Source organism: Stenella coeruleoalba (genome assembly GCF_951394435.1).
Source record: "Stenella coeruleoalba genome assembly, chromosome: 11".
Lineage (NCBI taxonomy): Eukaryota > Metazoa > Chordata > Mammalia > Artiodactyla > Delphinidae > Stenella > Stenella coeruleoalba.
The window spans coordinates 40,217,133-40,233,794 of NC_137157.1; the positions used below are offsets into that span (position 1 = coordinate 40,217,133).

Below are 16,662 nucleotides of genomic sequence, written 5' to 3' on the forward strand. Positions count from 1 at the left end.
CTTAAGCAAGTGATCGAGGTCAACATCCCCAGTAAAGAAACTTATCAATATCATGAACCCCATGATATGATGCACTGAGGACATAATATCATTTCTGTGATATTCTTGTCAAAACACATAACCTCAATTCAATCATGAGAAAACTTCAGGCATCCATAAATTGAAGAAGATTTGACAGTCATTGATCAATAGCCTTCAGTAGTATCAAGATCATGAAGGACAAGAAACGACTGTTACGAAAGATAAGGAAAAACTGAGGAACTATTACAAACTGCAGGAGACTAAGGAGAAATAAAATTTAAAAGCAAAATGGGATTCTGGATGGAATTCTGGAACAGACAGAAAACATTAGTGGAAAAACAGGTCAAATTCAAATAAGGTCTTTAGTTCAATTAATAACCTTACACTAATGTTCATGTCGTGGTATTAGTAGTTGCAATGTGGTTAAGAGTATGGAAACTGCTATTTTTGCAAATTTTCTGTAAGTCTAAAGTTACTTCAAAATAAAAGGTTTAAAACAAAAATGGACTCTTGATTTATCCCAAGAGCAATGTCCAAAACAAATCTAATTATTTCTTTTTGCAACCCAAAGTACTGGAACTATCCTATGATTTATCCTTTAAGAGTCCTGGTTGTTCAACTTTCCCTGTGAGTGTATACACTGCTGCTCATAGCTACCCAATAAATACTTTGTTGTTGTTGTTCAAGACACCAAAATCAAGTTCTGTTTGCTGGTAGTCAAAGAAACATAACTGCCATTGGAGAGTTATGTTTACAGGACAGACTTTTAAATTCTCTTCAAGGTTTAGTGTTTCCATGTACAAGCGGAAAATTTACTAAAAGAAAAGATTAAAGCAGGTTCTTACGTGTGCTTTCTTTTTTCTTTCATTTAATATAAAATGCTCGCAAACTGCTGTCTTAAGAACAAAAACAAGCTTTGAAATTTAGGAAAATTCTTAATTATAAATACAAGGATGTCAATAAAAGAAGTGGTAATAGAAGACAAAGTTGACTTTTGATAATAACTTTTACTGCTCTCAATTTTAATATGCCATAACTTGACTTCTGTCTGACTATACCTGGGAGCTTCTTCTGCACTTTGCTATATAAACCCAGGAGTGATGTCAGAGTGGAAGGTATTTACTTTTCTCATTGTGAGTCTTCAAGCCCAACTTTCTCTCTTATTTTTCTCTTCACTCCTGTCTCTGCATCTCTTGGCATATACTGCAGCACCTCAATCCTTTCTGTCTCCACCAGAATTCAAGAGCATTAATTAAAAACAAAAAAAAGTTAAAATACCTTCTACCTCTATGAGTTTCCAATAAAAATTCTCTGATTCTGATATCAGCCTGTATCAGAATGTAAATATATCTAGTGATAGGACTAGATTGAGAACAAGGCAAAATTGTGAGGAAACTGAAATTTATCCACACTTCTTACCCTCATCTTCATTTTTTATTTACTCAAACATTTATTTATTCATTTGAAAATTAGATACCTATAGACAAATGAGAACACACCCACTAGGATCTCATACTTTGGCAGGAAGACAAACAAGCAAATACAGTATTATATAAGGGCTATAATATTTGTACGAATATTCTTTGATTTAAAGAATAACAATCAGAATAAATTATGGGCTTTTAATTAAAAAGTGTGCATTTTAGCTTAATAACAGTAACAACAGCAAAAAAGAAATGATGGTCTAGATCCAGCAACCATTAATTTAAACTTTTTATTAATCCAGTTGCAATTTAAATGTTCTCTTCCAGAGCACTATTTTATTTATTTATTTATTTATTTCCGGTACGTGGGCCTCTCACTGTTGTGGCCTCTCCCGTTGTGGAGCACAGGCTCCGGACCTGCAGGCTCAGTGCCCATGGCTCACGGGTCCAGCCGCTCCGCGGCATGTGGGATCCTCCTGGACCGGGGCACGAACCCGTGTCCCCTGCATCGGCAGGCGGACTCTCAACCACTGCGCCACCAGGGAAGCCCTACACTGAGAATTTTTGATTATGCATAAATATTTCTAGACCAAGCAACAAATCTTATTTGATGAAATCATTTTGGTTTGGTGAATCCAGCCTAGCAAAGATATTGAATGGTTCTTATGTTTAATTTCCTGTTTTCTCTGATAACACATCTTTCTGTGGTGATAGGCAGAGGAACAAGGATATTTATTTATTTATTTTTTTCTACGGATCATAATTCACATTGCTCTCAACATGCAGTCTAGAGCTGCCTAGAAGTCTAGAATAACTCCTAAAATTCTTTCCTTGGGTTGTAACAGTTCCTCGAAACCTATAATTTTCTAAGTACTGGTTTTTCGTTCCTGTGCACTTAGCCAAATTAAAGTTTTATCTATTAAACATGGTCATAAGTGATTAACTTTTGGAGTAACAAATTGGTGCCTATGTAAAGTGTTATAAAGAAGCCTACCACGGTACTAACGTATGTAGTGGTTAGGGTGGAAAAGTCACAAAAGGGGGAAATTTGAACTGTTTGGGGAACTCGAGAAAGGCTACTGGAAAAGTTAGACTTAAGCTGAGATGAGAATAGTGAAAATGAATTAACAAGACAGGAAGATGTGAGAAGTGTTCTGAACACAGGGATTAGCACTTGCAAAGGCCTAGGGTAAAAAAGAAGTTGGGGGTAGGAAGAACTTAAGGCCAATGTGATTGAAACTGATCAAGACCCTGTGGGGCCCTCCTAGGTACAAAGCCTTTCCTGTCCCCAGCTTCTTATTTGCAGGATAAAAGCTTCAGCCTCCTAGACTTTCCTGAACACTAAAGAGAAAATTCAAACAGTAGCTAATCACCTAATCATGGAAGGGAGGGGATGAATAAACAAAGGAGGAACAATCAAGAAACAATAGTGTAGCCTTGGGCCCTGGCCCCAGTTCCTCCTCAAGGGATATACATAACAATATCTTTGAATTCTTCTACAGGAACTAAGACCTCCACCCAGGTGGAGGATGGTAACTTCAGGCTGAGCACAAGATTCCTAGAGCACCGCACTGTTACCTTACCACCAACCAATCAATATAAATAAAGATAAAAGGTCAATAACATTATGAAAGATGGGAATTTATTGTTTGTACATTAAATACAAACAAAAATTATTAGGAAAAATGTGATGTGATTATAGGTTTCTAAGTCTGTGTTGCACTGAAATAAAAAGTCATTTTGAAGTAATAAACAAATATAATTGTAACAATGACTTGGGCTCACATGGGAGCTGAGGAACTAATTATTTTCACCTTCTAAAGTGCCTACTGCTGTTTAACAAGTTTGCAAGATGAATGCTTAATTATATTTACATAAATCCCCTTGCAGTACCTTCTTTATCAGTGCACTTACAAAATGAGTTGCTTTTCTAACACTTTCTAACGTTTTTCAATTAGCATATACTTACAGTTACATTTTATTAAATCTGGCTTTTCTTCAGGTAAAGTATCTTATCAACTTAGCCCCAAGAAGTGTGGATTCCAGAATGAATCAAAATTTGAAAATTTAATTTCCTCCCTTATGGATAAATTCCACCTCTTCTCACCTTCCACATGAGTGTCACTGTTTTTATTAAATCAAAACTGGTAACTCTGCCCACATTAGGTTTAGCCGCCTTCTAAGAACTGAAATATTAAATGGCAGGTTGGTACAAAAGCTCAGTATATCATGAGGAAGACTGCTGGAGAAAGTTTTTTAAAAAGACTAAACTCTTCAGGTATGAATTTTTCTTAACGGGAATGCCTCCTCTTCTTCAGAACATAGATCTTAGTAAGTTAATTTGTAATACTACATTTCAATCAAGAATCAAAATTCCACCCTTTGTAATGCTCACTAAATATATCAGAATAACAAGTATCAGCATACACTTCTGTTCTTATTACCTTCTTTAAGCACCTCCTAGAAGAGGATGAAGTGGCATTTGAGAGATGGGAGGAAGCAGCAGAAGGATGTAATGAAAACTTTAAGTACATTAAAGAAGAGATTAGATCTACGGTGATCTATTACACAAATAGCTCTTAGGCACCCCTAAATATTAGCCTGGACAAAAGAATAGCTGCCTCTTTCTCATTCTTTGTCCTTGGGTACAAACTCAGATTTGATTTACTGGGCTACTGTTTTTAGCCACTTCTGAGCCTTATGGGTGAGAACAGACACCACCCACCTGAGGTCTAACTCCTCAGCTTAACTAAATTTTAGACAGTTTTCTTCCTAACTATAGGCTCCTGATATCCCTTTTCTTAGAGCATTTACTTAATCCCTTCTCTGACCCTTTAAGATATAAATCTTCTACAATCTTCTACTTATTCCTTTCTCTGACCCTTTTAGATATAAAATGAACCTAGAAAAATAGTACAGATGAACCGGTTTGCAGGGCAGAAATAGAGACACAGATGCAGAGAACAAACGTATGGACACCAAGGGGGGAAAATCGTGGGGGGTGGGGGGGTGGGATGAATTGGACGATTGGGATTGACATGTATACACTCATGTGTATAAAATGGATAACTAATAAGAACCCGCTGTATAAAAAAATTAAAAACCAGAATTATTTTTCTCAGACCTATGCAGAGCCATCCCTTTGAAATGTAATCATCAAGAAAGATGGAGCCTCACATGAAAAGATGCTCAACATCACTAATTAGTAGAGAAATGCAGATCAAAACTTCAATGAGGTACCACCTCACACCAGTCAGAATGGCCATCATTAAAAAGTCTGCAAATAACAAATGCTGGAGAGGCTGTGGAGAAAAGGGAACCCTCTTACACTGTCGGTGGGAATGTAAACTGCTGCAGCCACTATGGAAAACAGTATGGAGGTTCCTCAGAAAACTAAAAATAGAGTTGCCATAGGATCCAGCAATCCCACTCCTGGGCATATATCTGGGCAAAACTATAATTCAAAACGATACATGCACCCCTATGTTCATAGCAGCACTATGTACAAGAGCTAAGACATGGAAACAACCTAAATGTCCATCAACAGATGGATGAATAAAGAAGATGTGGTGTATATATATACACAATGGAATACTACTCAGCCATAAAAAAGAATGCAATAATGCCATTTGCAGCAATATGGATCGACCTAGCGATGATCATACTATGTGAAGTAAGCCAGAAAGAGAAAGACAAATACCATATAATATCACTTATATGTGGAATCTAAAACGTCACACAAATGAACTTATCTATGAAACAGAAACAGTCTCACAGACATAGAGGACAGACTTATGGTTGCCAGGAGGGAGGGGGAGTGGGAGAGAGATGGACTGGGAGTTTGGGATGAGCAGATGCAAACTACTATGTATAGAATGAATAAACAACAAGGTCCTACTGTACAGTACAGGGAACTATATTCAATATCCTGTGATAAACCATAATGGAAAAGAATATGAAAAAGAATGTATATATATATATATATATATATATATGTATAACTGAATCACTTTGCTGTACAGCAGAAATTAGCTCAACATTGCAAGTCAACTATACTTCAATAAAATAAATTTTGTAAAAAAAGGAAGAAAGATGGAGCCTCAATCTCCCAGTCTCTGTGAGAGGACAGGAGCCTAACTTCATGATAAGCACCAGCTAGCAACCTTAGATGGCTTAATCACATTGACCGACTCCACCAAAAGTCCTCCAGTACTTTCCCTCTAGCTCACCTCAGTGCTTAAAACTCTCTCACCGTTTGTTTCAGTGAAATTTAGTTCATTCTCTATCCCTTCTTACAACAGTCTTGACTACTACTGTAATAGTCTTAAAGTCATCTTTTCCTCTACCATCAGGTACAAGTTTTTTTTTGAAGAGGCCACACACTGATGTCCCCCACTGATGGAAACAGAGCCCTGTTGGAGCATAGCTTTAATGAATAAGCCCAAAGAGTAACAGGAATACAAGACCAGAGGTTTTGAGTATGTGTGTGTTGACTGGGTGAGTGAGGGAACATGTTTCCCTTGATTTCACCTTTTCATCTGCAGGTGCTCCAGTGGATAACTCCCCTGTCCCATCCCCTCCCCTCCAGGGGAAGAGGAGTGGATTGTTTATCTGGTAACCTGGGGAATAAAAGATCTTCTTGACTACGGGGTAGAGCAGCCTGAGAGAGTAAGCACTATAAAAGTATTTGTTAAATTAATCAACTAAAAAATAAATAAATAGGTTTCAAACTCAGGCAAGGAGCAGGTAAACCATTTTTGGCATCTTCAGACACCAAGAGTTTGTCAAGTTGGTGCTTAAAAATTGAAGATATTAAAATTATAAATTTTGTTTAAAATATTTTAGGGGATTTAATTAACGAAGTTGCTCAAGGAATTCATTGTTTAAGAGAGTTTAAGCCATTAGACTTGAGCTAATCAAAGTTAATTAAAGGACAAGTAAACGAGGGGAGGTGACTGTTCTTTCTCAAATAGAATTTATTAGATTCATGTGACAAGATAAAATTTGTGAAAAATAGCTTAAAGGCCAAAGGAAAACATGATTTTTGAATGTGGAACTCTAATAAATTGTCAATTTAACTACAAAACGTAAGAATGTATTCATTGCCAAAAGGCATTCTAAGAACTCACATTAAAATACTTTACTGATATATTCAGTCTTTCAGATATTGTTTTGAAAAGCATGACCACAGATGTGAATGCCACTAAAAGGTCAACAAAAAGACTCTGAACATTAACTATGGGGAAATTATCTGTACAAACTCCTTTGGATAGTTTATTAGAAAGGAATCAACAATCAAAAGATATGGCTCTTTACGTGGTACCACAGTAGGAGTGATGCTGTGCCTCCAGAAGCCCACGACGTAAACGGTGCTGTGGATGCCAACCTCCCACCACCCTCTGTCTCTCTGTTAAGTAACTTAATCCTGGTGTGGACAAATAAAGTTGTTATTTGTACAGAAGAAAAAAAAGATATGGCCCTTTAAAATAAATCTTCTGTAATCTAAAATATCAATAGAAATACCATTTGGTGATTTTAATTGATGTTTACTTTAGCAAGCATATTGTTAAAAACAAGAAAATAGGCACAAAATGGAGTTGCTTATGCTAAGCCCAGTGTCGCCAAACTGAGACGAGTTAATTACAGTTTCTTCTCTTCCAGAAATGGAATCTTAAACCAGTCAATTAGGAATCACCTGATAAGCATTAGCTAGGTAAGCCGCTGGAGAGACCCGTGCCATCCCTTAAAGGAACATGACCTTGCAATAACCAACCTGATTTTTAGTGTAGTATAACTTTCTCGTTCCTGCTCCCTTCTGCCCATAATTCTTTCATTTCGTATGGCCCCACAGAGCTCCTTTCTATCTGCTAGATTGCACGCTGCCCGATTCACGAATCACTGGACAAAGCCAACACAATCCTCAAATTTTCTCAGTTGAATTCTGTTTTTTTAACAGTATAAAATTTCAATAGATCCTTCATGCCCAGTGACCCAGTTCTACACATGGGTAGAATTTTATTTTTTAACGTTGTTGAACCAAACTGAAACACAGTTGCTTACGTCTGAGACAAAATGGAGTTGGCCATTTAAAGCAATGCAGGCGCATTAAAGAAAATGAAAGTTAACTTTACCTAACAGAAGTTGCAGGAGTTTACAGCGCTTCTCAGAAATCAGAAGAGGATGCCAGCCAGCCCCCAAACGCCAAGTCTGTTTACGCCATCTCCGGACTTCCTTGCTCCCCTGACTCAGCTACCCGGATCCAAATGAGGAAGGAGACCACCAGGCAACCAATCAGCTGAAAAAGCCAAGTAACTTCCACGTGTATCCCATAAAAACTCCCTAGCCTGTGAGCAATTCAGAACTCATTGCTCCTGTAGCCTTGAATTTCTCAGCTTGCAGGTTGAAAACCTTGCAATAAACTCATCTTTCTGCTTTTTATTTTCACTCAGTGTGCAGAGTTTGGCTGTTGACAATATTTTAAGGAATATGAAACATCTTTGTACTAGAAACAAGCACGATTGATTCAAGTGTGCCTATTTAGAGCATTTCCACCTAACTTTACTATTTTAAATCATTATGGAGGTAGATGGCATTATGCTAAGTACCTTAAACTAATCCACTGTTTCTATTCTAGTTATGAGTGTTGAGACACACATACAAAATATTATTTAAAAAAACTGAAATGAGAGAGCTAATACTATATAACACATAGTAAGATTTCATTTCACTTCATTTCTTACTGGGGTCCCCAAAGCATCAGGTGCATTTGTTCTAACTCTTCTAGAATTGCTAGGAACTTGAATGTGACCCAAATGTGTTTTACATAACTAAGTGTCTGTTATCACCTGTGTGACTTACCCAGTCATACAATTGTTCCTGTGGGAAATAGGATGCATTTCAAGAAGATCTGAGTTATTCTAAGTTTCAGGAAAAAATTTTGTGAGAAAATGGGAACTCCTTCCTTTCAGACCTCTGAAGGCAGGCCCTGTTCGCTCTTCGAATAAACATGTCACAAAGATAACATTACCATCTAAATGGATGCCACCAATGGGAAGTCAGTAGCACTTAATAAAAAAGCTAATTGCAACACCTTCAAAGAGGAAAAACCTGGAGAGACTTCTCAAAAGGCTAAGTGAAAAATAGATGTGGGTTTAAATTAAAGGGAAATAAACTAAGCAGGGATGAAGAATGCAGGAACCTGGGAAGGTGACAAGGCAGAGTGGGAGATGACAGAAGACTTTTGCAAATGGATTTGAGGGAGGAGAGGAGGAAAAGAGGAATCAACAGCAGTGAAACTGAGATTGGCAGTTACTAAAGGCAGTTTGGTTGCCCCCATAAATAGCAGGGAGAGTCATTTCTCAAGTCCACTCCACGACACAGGAAAAGAGGACACTGGAGAAAACAGCATGCCCCAAGGCCAACCTGTTTTACCCAGAAAGGGTTGACCTAGCTCTGTGAGCTCTTGCAAAGAATTGCACAGGCATAGCTGAGCGAGAAATTCAGTCCTTTTTATTTTTCATCCAGTTCAAATAAAAACCAGGACACAATCAACATAACAAAAGGTATGCCGATAACTTAATATAATGCTACTGCATTCATCAAAGCCTTTCTCTCTTTAGAAGCCTGTTCTCTGCAAGTAGTTAGGTGTCTCACAGAGCTAATGTAATGCACCATCAAAGAAGCGCTTGTATTCACGGGCATTTGCAAAAGCATAGGCAGGGCCACGTCCTGGATATGCTGTGAAGTGCAAGGAGGGGTTCCCCATTTAAAAATACCTCCCTCATGGGCTTGTTATTGTGCAGAAAATAGGTACCCCCAGCCCCGTCACTCAGGCTTAGGTATTCCTTTCTGTGAAGGTTTGGGTAAAATGTTAAGTCTGCTAACTGAAAGGAAAACTAGACTTCTTTTCCAGGCATGATTCTCATCTCTAATGGTTAATAGCGTTGTAGATGGCAACTTGGGAGTATCTCCCCAGCTTTTCTTCTTTGTAAAGTACCTCAATTAATATGAGTTAGCCTGAGAGAAATATTTAACTAGTGTGAACCTGCCATCCTAATCATAGGTCACTGGACAAGTGGGGATACATGATTCAAGCTGGGCCAATCAGGATCTTTTGCTCAATAATTTATACTCAGATACACAGAAATTAGGAATTGCAAATTGAGATGAATGGAATACCTCTAGGATTTTTGTTTTCCAAATCTGAGTCATGGAGGTACACTTTTAAAGGAGGAAAATATCATGGAATCTCAGTATGATCATAATAATTTTTTACAATGTGACAACCATGGATAAGTATTAACACTATATTTGCATGTATAGCCACTATCCATTTATAAGGTCAAAGATAATTACAAATACAAACAAAATTATATAATCAATGATAGTCAAATTAAGAGCATAAATTTCATATGTAGAGAATGCTATTTTGCTTAAAGTGAATCACTGACTTCTCAGTGTGTTATGCTGATAAAGCAATTTTCCCATGACTGAACTTTCAGTCAGCATGTTTGACACCATGGGTTGATATCACAGACATCTTAAGTGCCCATTGTTTATGCAGAGACTTAAATTCTGTTCTTTTATCAATGGCCCTCGACATTTAGAGTAGCACTGCCTGGTTGGAACTCCATTATAAACATCCAAATTCAAGGTCTTAAATCACGAACAGAAATCAGTTAGCAATATTTGGTTTTAAGACAGTTGTCCAAATGATCTGGAATGCATTTTTTACAAAAATAATCATCATGCCAAATATTTAAATCCAAATAAAGATCACAAAATGTATCCATGTTTTCCTAAGTCTTTGCAGGTTCCCATTTGAGCCTCATTGCTCTAGAGAAACACTAATTGAACTTTCTGTGATAAAGAAAATGTTCTATATCTGCATTATCCAATACAATAGTCCCATGTGACTATAGAGTTACTTGAAATGTAGCTAATGTGACTGGTCAATTGAATATTAAATTTTATTTAACTTTAATTCAAATTTAAATAGCCACATGTGGCTAGCAGCTACTGTAATGGCCAGGACAGTTATATGTTTTTTCTGAACCCCTGTCAAACGCTGGCTTCCATATATTACCAAAATGACTTCTTGTGTAACAAAAGTTACCCACAGAATTTAGTAACTTAAAACAATAAGCATTTTTTTGTTCACACAGTTTGCATGGGTCAGGAATTGGAGAGCAGCTTAGCTGGGTGGCTCTGGTTCCGGGTTTCATGAAGACGTATGCTGGGGCTGCAGTCATCTGAAGGCCTGACAGGGGCTAAAGGATTAACTCTAAAATGGCTCACTCACAAGGTTGTTGGCAGAAGGCCTTGGCTTCACACCAAATGGACCTCTCCATAGGGCTGCTTGCTGTGTTCTCACACATGGCAACTGGGTTTCTCTAGAGCATGCAATCCTAAAGAGGAGGTTGAAGTGCTTTTTATGACCTACTCTCTAAATCCAAACACGTTACTTTCTCTTTATTTATTAAAAGTAAGTCACTACATTCAGCAGAAGCTCAACTGGAGGGAAATTGAGCTCCAACTCTTGAAGGGAAGAATGTCAAAGAATTTGTGTACATAATTTAAATCCACTATACAAGTTAACTTATCTAAAGCAATGGAGCAAATAAGTGGAAAAGCCTGCATTTGAATTTGTTTCAATCTTTGTGTGGACCAGATGTTTTAATCACAGCTCTCTACTGCCTAGAACATCTATACATTTGAACACATGATCTCTTGAGGGCACATTTAGAAACCAAATGCAAGTATCTAGTTCAATTTTTGTTGATTTCAAAAGGTATGCATTTAAAACATCTATTTGTTAGCTGCCAAATGTTATTTTATAATTTCAGATTTTGAAAAAAGTCCTTTCTCAAGTAATTAAATTCATATTATGCTCACAAAGAAGGTAACAGAATCAGCATGGTGTTTGGAATTCCAGGATCCATTGCTGTACTGAATAATCTAATTAAACTGCTCCCTCCTAGGGAGGCTCAGAGTGATGTCCGTGCCCAAACTCCTCTTTGCCTGGCCCTTGTATAAGCCTATTTAAACTGTGTTCCACATGGTTAGGCTAGGGAAGTTTCACAATCAAAGAAGCATGGTTCAAATGATGTTTCCAATCTTTGCCTGATCTCTCAAAGAACAAAAAAAGGATCCGTGTACATAGTCAACAAGAATTCTTACTAAAATTCCCCATCTTCTTCTATTCTCTAATATCATGAAACACTCCTGAGCCTCTCATTATTCTGACAGAAGAACTATTCCCATCCTCTATGCCGTTCCATGCCCTGCTTTCTCCCCTTCTCCCATGCCACCTACAATATGTTGCTTTCACAAGAGCTGTTCTTTGAGTTAACGACCCCTGAGTAAATTAGCTATTCTTTCCTCATTGCTATTGTTGAAAAGTTTGGCAATAAAGCTGTTGTCCCTTCTGTCTTTTCTCTCACAGACTCTTCATCAGCACAACCTGAAGCACCAATGACCTTAAAAGCAGAAGAGAGCAAAATAATGTATTTATCTGCAACTTACCTTCACAAGCATGCAGTAGGGGAAACACAGGTTTACAAGTGTTTTCTCTGCCATGCTAAGCACAGCTGAAAGAGCCACACTTAATGGTGATTGGGAAAACCACTCACATCCCTTCTTTTAAATTTAAATGTGAAGCACTTAGCAAGAAAATAAGTTAGTAGAGAGAACAGAAGCAAAGAGATGAAGAGCTATATGGCAGTAAGTCTTGCATAAACATTAGACCTGAGGCAGAAAGAAGCAACATAGGTTTAAAATAAAGTCTAATTAACTGAGGCAACTCAATTGTGCCTCTTCCGGGCAACCCAGAGGAATCTAATATGCACATTTAAAGGGATAAAAATTGTTCTTTTCCAACAAGTTTTACTTGTGGTTTCTTATTTCCTTTTTTATCTCAGTGTTAGCCCCAACATGGATTGTTAGAGGAGCAGTGATGGCTAACATATCCTGGATTGTTACTAGGTATCAGGCACTGTTCTAAATGCTGTAAATATATGAACACATCTTCACTGTCATCCCCATTTTACATTAAGATTTTAAGACAGAGTATAAAAATAATTCACCCCAAGTCATATAGCTAGGAAGTGGCACAGGTGGGATTTGAACCCACATAGTCTGGCTCCAAAGGCTGACTTCTAACTACTGTACTCTTCTGTTGCCCTAAATGAGATTCCCTGGCTGCCGTAAGATAATTTCTGAATGTCTTACCCTGACAAGTAGCACCTCCACAATCTCGCCCACAACAACCTTTAGCTAATTCCATTACTTCAACCCTTATCAACTCCAGACTTCCCTCCCATACTCCCCCCAAAACAAGCAGCCAGCAGGCTTTGCACCACCTCTCTGCACTCTGTGCCTTCTGAAACTGGAAAACCTAACTGAATGAAGGTGTGATCACAGAGAGACCAGCACACAAGAAGCACTGGGTCTCCCAGCTGCCACGGTTTCAGACATCTGAATTCTGAGGCTGAATGAACTTTGATGAACAATGTGATCTGTCAGACTGTTTTATAAGTGTTCGTTTAGACTCTCAGCTGAAGAATAAGGAAAATGAAATTTAGTGCTGAGTTGTGTGAACATGGTCTGACTCTTGGATGATTTATTTTTTATGACAGATTCCATTTTCTGCTGTGGTCATGATTACACAGGAATGCATTTGTCCACTGAGAGTACATTTGTGTTTTTGCATGGGCTAACTCAGCGGTAGCATTTAATGTGTGCACTATTATTCACTTATCAGACCAAAAGATGGTACATGCTCAGAATTACTAAGTTTATTGAAATGTTATTACAAGAATCAGTCTCGAGAGGCAAAGGAACATCAGTGCCAGCTTGAGATTATCTTGTTATTGTCAAAGTGCAGAGATCATTGAGTTTCCAGGATAAATTTAGGTTTGAAGAGGTATGAATATGTACTCTGTCAGGAAGGTTGTATTGCAGTATTGTTTATTTTGTAAGGCAGTTGTTGAAAGCAGAAATATGTACAGAGTGAAAGTGGGTGGATGTACATGAATGGCGATTGGTGAATGCTCTTCTGAGAGAGGCTATCACTTGTCAGGTCTAGCCAATTGTAATGGTGGAATGTGACCCAATGTTGCTGGAAATTCTCCTTTTAAGAGAAACCAGATTTCTGGATATCTATATGAAGTACCCTGATGTTTAAATGCTGGTAAATATGGCAGGCATAATTTTAAGAATGACTCCCAATGACCTTCCGTGTATCATCCCATCCCCTTTGAATGTGAATAGGATCTGTTAATGTGATACGTTTTCCATGACTTTCATATCATGGGGCAAAAGGTTGACCTAATCTAATGACATAGCATCAGAGGGGGAAAGCAGGACAAGGGTATATATGACAGCCTTTGCTGGCTTCAGAGCTATGGGCCTTCAGAGAAGGCCATGCCCAAGAACCCAGAAGCCTCTAGGAGCTGAGAGTGGTCCCAGCAAGAAAATAGGGATTTCAGTCCTGCAACCACAAGGAACTGAATTCAGCCAACAACCTGAATGAGCTTAGAAGCAAATTCTTCCTCAGATCCTTTAAGGAAGAGCTCATCTTAGCCAACACTTTCATCTTGGTCTTGTGAGACCCTAAGCAGAGAACCGAACTGAGCCCAGCCTAACTTATGACTTACAGACTATGAGATAATAGATGGGTGTGATTTTAGGTCACAAGCTACGTGGTTGTTTGTTACCCAGCAACAGAAAACTAATACAGTAAGCAATTACAATTTTAAAAAAAATCATCGGTAGGTCACTTAGTACCTTATCATTCAAGAAGGTATTAGTTTGCAGCCTCTGTTATAAGTTAGGTGAGGTGAATGAGCTCAGATGGAAGCGTTTTTCCATCTTGTAATGTAACAAACTATACAATGTGCTTCTTATGGTCATCACTTAAGAAATAATCTTTTGGGGCTTCCCTGGTGGCGCAGTGGTTGAGAGTCCGCCTGCTGATGCAGGGGACACAGGTTCGTGCCCCGATCCGGGAAGATCCCATATGCCGCGGAGCGGCTGGGCCTGTGAGCCATGGCTGCTGAGCCCGCGCCTCCGGGGCTTGTGCTCCGCAACAGGAGAGGCCACAACAGTGAGAGGCCCACGTACTGGGAAAAAAAAAAAAAAAAAAAGAAATAATTTGATTTGAAGTGCAAATAAAAATCATCCACATTTTGGATAATGGGTGAAAGCATAAGGTGATGAAATGCGCAAGCGCATTTATAGAGACAGTTTATTGGCTTTGTGGATGTTTTCTGCACGTGTTACTTTGAGGTCATTGAGGTAAATCAAGAGGAAGGAAATTTTCTGTTACATTTTTTCCTAAAAATAAACTATTTGTTGAATGCATCCACAGATGTGCTTCATTTATTCTTGATTGAGGAAGTATCTTAAAAATAGGTGGCAAAAATTGGCATTCCCATACGTTCTCTAGCTTCAATAGCAAACAGTAAATACAGTTAAGTTCAAAAATTCTATAAGAGGTAGTTTCTCTTGTGGTAAACAAATTTTAGAAGATTATTTCAAGTGGCCCTGGAAATAAATTTATTCTCATTTCATGGTCCAAATAATAATGTTCTTTGGCTAAAGTGGTTTTTAAATATAAAAATGATTAATTAATAAGTACCTTGCGGCCCTTATAAGACTCTCCTTATCTATTCAGCACCTTTAATTGAACACCTATTATGTTCAAGGCACTGAATTATGAATAGAATTCTAAGAACAAAGACAACTAAAAAGATATGATAGCTAGCTGGCTTTGAGTCCCTTACTATCTACCTCATTTTGTTTAATCTTTCTGTTGTAGTTAGAAGTGGACATGTATAGGTTCCATTAAAGATGCTATCAAGATTTCCTAGCTACCCTTCTTCACCATCACACACATAAATGCCAATTTGAAGACAGAAGACAGTTGGACTCATTCGGTTGCTCGTGGAGAAGCTGGGGAACTTCAATATCTTTGCAAAATCTCCTCCCACTGCTTGCAGAGACCCTGCCCAGGGATGCTTACTGCATAAAAGCTGGTGAACTGGATCTGTACACAAGTAGATTTGAGACCATTCTGCCCTCCTTGGCAGATAAATGTGAGCAGCTGCTTGTATTACCATTCACGTAAGTACTCCCACTTTGGGCGGGTTCAAGTAAGGGGTAGAGCTTTCAGGAGCAGGTTAGGACCCTGGAGAAAACCTGAGGGAAACCTGGCTAATAATCTTTACATGAGGTTTTTACAAACACAACTTGTTTGGACTTTGACTTGGCCACGTAACCCCTCCCCCTTTCCAGAATACTAGGCCATTACTTGTGCAAGGCCCTTACCCTGGGGGTGGAGATGGAGAAAGAGTCCCTCAGCAGCTCTTCCCAGGTAAAATTTCTATCCCCTATGGCCTAAGGCCAAAATGTGAGGAGAGGACAAGTGTTATCCTTTCATTAGCACGTATTATGTCTTGAAATCAGCCATTTGTATACTCAATGCACTCATAAGATAATGGATGGTCAATAGATAAAACAAATGTCTTACCTTTAGAGGCCACAGATGATTCTTAATATCTGTTTAGAAATGCTAAAGTGTACATAAAACAGAACTATCACAGTATCACTGTTGTTTCTTTTGGAATTTTCCAATTAGTGTCCCATACATATTAAAAAGGCATCCATTTAACTAAATTGTTCCCTTTGATTGAAAAGTAGTGCTGATTCTGGGATTCCACTTTTTCTTCAGTTTAGGTCCCTTGTTCTACATGAAGAGTAATATAAAATTACTTAATAGATATTTTTGTAGATCTTCTAAAAATTGGTTACACTACCTTGTAGACAGATCTCTATGATATTGTTAACATTATAATATGCTAGAAGTTACAACTGTTTGGCCACAAGATCATTTCTTTCTTCAAATTAACATGGGTTGATTTCCCAATAATAGTAATGATTTAAAATTGTTTACAGGGACTTCCCTGGTGGTGCAGTGGTTAAGAATCCGCCTGCCAATGCAGGGGACACAGGTTCAAGCCCTGGTCCGGAAGATCCCATGTGCCACAGAGCAGCTAAGCCCATGCACCACAGCTACTGAGCCTGTGCTCTGGAGCCCACGAGCCACAACTACAGAGCCCATGTGCCACAACTACTGAAGCCTGCGTGCCTAGAGCCCGTGCTCCGCAACAAGAGAAGCCACCACAATGAGAGGCCCGTGCACCACAACGAAGAGTAG

General features: G+C 38.4%; 1 protein-coding gene across 2 annotated transcripts in view; it reads right to left on the reverse strand.

The window, feature by feature from the left end:
* The window catches only part of SYT1 (synaptotagmin 1), a 1,170,968-nt gene extending 1,163,262 nt beyond the window's left edge, over nt 1-7,706 (reverse strand). The window contains exon 1 of one of the 2 annotated variants that reach the window (XM_079937830.1): nt 7,577-7,706. The gene's annotated coding sequence lies outside the window, so the exon portion shown is untranslated. The remainder of the gene's footprint in view (nt 1-7,576) is intronic. The other variant, XM_079937831.1, reaches the window with a different exon arrangement.
* Between the last annotated feature and the right edge of the window lie 8,956 nt (nt 7,707-16,662).